A 2610-nucleotide genomic window follows, 5' to 3' on the forward strand; every position below is an offset into this window, starting at 1 on the left:
AAAATTAAAATTCGAAAATTTTTTCTAAAGCCTCCAGGGGACTTCGTTTTCGCACGAAAAAATTTTATGTGCCCTTATTGCATCCGGACCCACAATTGTTACTCATTTTACAAGCTCTTTCATGTTCCGGTTTTCGTATCTTTAATCTTTTATAAGTTTCTCCAATATAAGCTTTGTCGCAACAATTGGATTTGATCATGTAAACTACATTAGATAAATTTTCTTTAGCATCCTTTTCTTGTTTATTGATATAACAATTTTCTAATTTGTAACTATTTTTAAAATAAACATTATTATTGAATTTTTTGAGAAGACCTATAATTCTTGAAGTAATCCATGAATGTATGGACGAGTTAAAACTTTATCATTAACTTTATGATTATCTAACCATTTTTTTTATTAGAGCAGTTGTATTTATCAGTTTTATTAGCACCTATATTTACATTGTCTTTATTCACTTTTAAAAAGATCATTTTATTGTTTTCATTTAAAAAATCAGATATTTCAGCATTTAGATTCTTATTAGAGAATTTATTATTTTTATTGTGAATTACTGTTAATTCAGTCACATTCTGACGTACTTTTTGTTTATTTTGTATATTAAAGGAATGAATCCAATTTTCTAAAGATATTATAATATTATTAGTAGGAATTTTATCATAACTTTATGCTTTCAGTTTCTTTGCTTAAAAACTTATCTAATGTATTTAATAATTTTGTTTTGGTTGAAAATATTAATTTGTTAACTGCAAATTTAACTATTATATTTATTTTTGAAAGATATCTTTTTTCAATGAAAATTCAGGTATTTTTTTAAATTCGTAATTTTTGGTCAAATAAGTTCTGTTTTGGATATTTTTTATTGTATTTTTACCCGATACTGTCTAATGGTGGTAATGTTTAGAATGGATTCTGTGGGACCAGAAATTATTTATCTATTCAGGGAAATTAGGATAAGAATTCTACTTTTAATTTAAATAAGAAAATCGTAGATTAACAAATGATTTTATTTCCGTAAAATTTGCCTTGCAGTAATAAATTGGGGCTCCACTTTTTGTGGAAATTCGTTTGTTTTAAATAAATTTCACTGGAGCATCACGCAACATTCCACGTGGGTTTGAGTGCTTTACCAGAGCAACTGCGAATTCCCAGTGCGCGTCGCGCATACCGCGAGCGAGATTGCGCAAAAATCGGGTAAAACAAATACAACTAATTTAACTGCTTTCAAACAATTAATTCAGAGCATTTTATTTAATTGTTCAGTTCGCCAGTATTTGCACTTCTATTTGGAGAATGCACCCGTTTTCATGAATGCCGAGTTCTCAAAAGAGTAGAAAAAAAGAAATAAAGAGGAGAATGGTTATATTTCCGAGCAGCTAAATTCATTCACCTTTTTGTGGGTGCTTGAATTTTGTATTCTCTAATGCTTACTAAATATAATTCCAAATGATTGAATGCATTGGAAATAGTACTGTGAAGCTTTTTTTTCATTACTAATAAATACCAAAAAAAAAGAAATATTTCATGCCATGGAAAATATTTCTTTTTGTGATTTGTTGGGGTAAAAAAAGAAAGAAAAAAAGTTTTTTCTTCAAAATATAATATTTGGAAAAATTAAAAAAATGCAATTTTGGTAAATTTCACCTGAAGTTACAAAAAAATTATTTTCTTTTTATTATTTTTTATAATTTTCTCAATAGAGGAAAGATCTAGTTTTGAGTTTGAAACTAGTATTTAAAAATATTTTTACGAATCCTGAAACATGAGCAAATTTACCACAAGATCCTTAAAAAATATTTTGAAAAGGATGCTTCAAAAATAGAAAAAAGACAAATTACATTTGAAACCTAAAAACATGTACATGTTTTTCTAGTTTTTAAGGAGAGCTGTAAAGAATTTCCCAATTGTAAAGAATTTCATTTTTTTAAATTTCTTTTTGATGTTGCAAAAGAAAACTTTAAAATATTGTAGAACATCTTCAAAAGTTTCAATATTTTAAGAAAATTTCTAAAATAATTTAAATCTTCAGAACATTTCAATTTAAACAAAATGTAAAAATGCAAATAAAAGTCCTGATTTTGAAGTAAAATTGTGAAAATCCTAGCGCAAAATATTTATTCATTTTCTGTGAAAATAGTAACACGTCCGGATGTGTAGCCGAAAGTTAGTGGGCTTGATTCTCGCAGCGTACATTTATTTTCGAATATTTTTTGCACTTATTTTCATACATTTATTCAAAATTATGCAAAAATAAACATCTGCGATGCTTTCTTTGATAATAAACCAACTTTTTTCAACTTTTTTCGCAGAGAATTTATTTTTTAAGATCTTTATTAATTAGAATCATTTTGTTCAAGATGTTTACTTCATATTTTAGACTTATTATATGAATTTAATATAATATTATCGATAAAATTGAAATCACTTACAATCCCATATATGAAAATCTAAGTGCTTCTGTTATGATGCCGTCAAGATTTGTGACTAATCAGGTTTATTATACACACTTTTTTCCAATTTTGATACCAATCATTCAACTACTTTCAAAATTTTTTAAATTAAGAGCCTTTCTTTAACTAAACTTTTGAATTTTTCATTTCTCTTATTTAT

Source organism: Belonocnema kinseyi, chromosome 3, assembly GCF_010883055.1.
Source record: "Belonocnema kinseyi isolate 2016_QV_RU_SX_M_011 chromosome 3, B_treatae_v1, whole genome shotgun sequence".
Lineage (NCBI taxonomy): Eukaryota > Metazoa > Arthropoda > Insecta > Hymenoptera > Cynipidae > Belonocnema > Belonocnema kinseyi.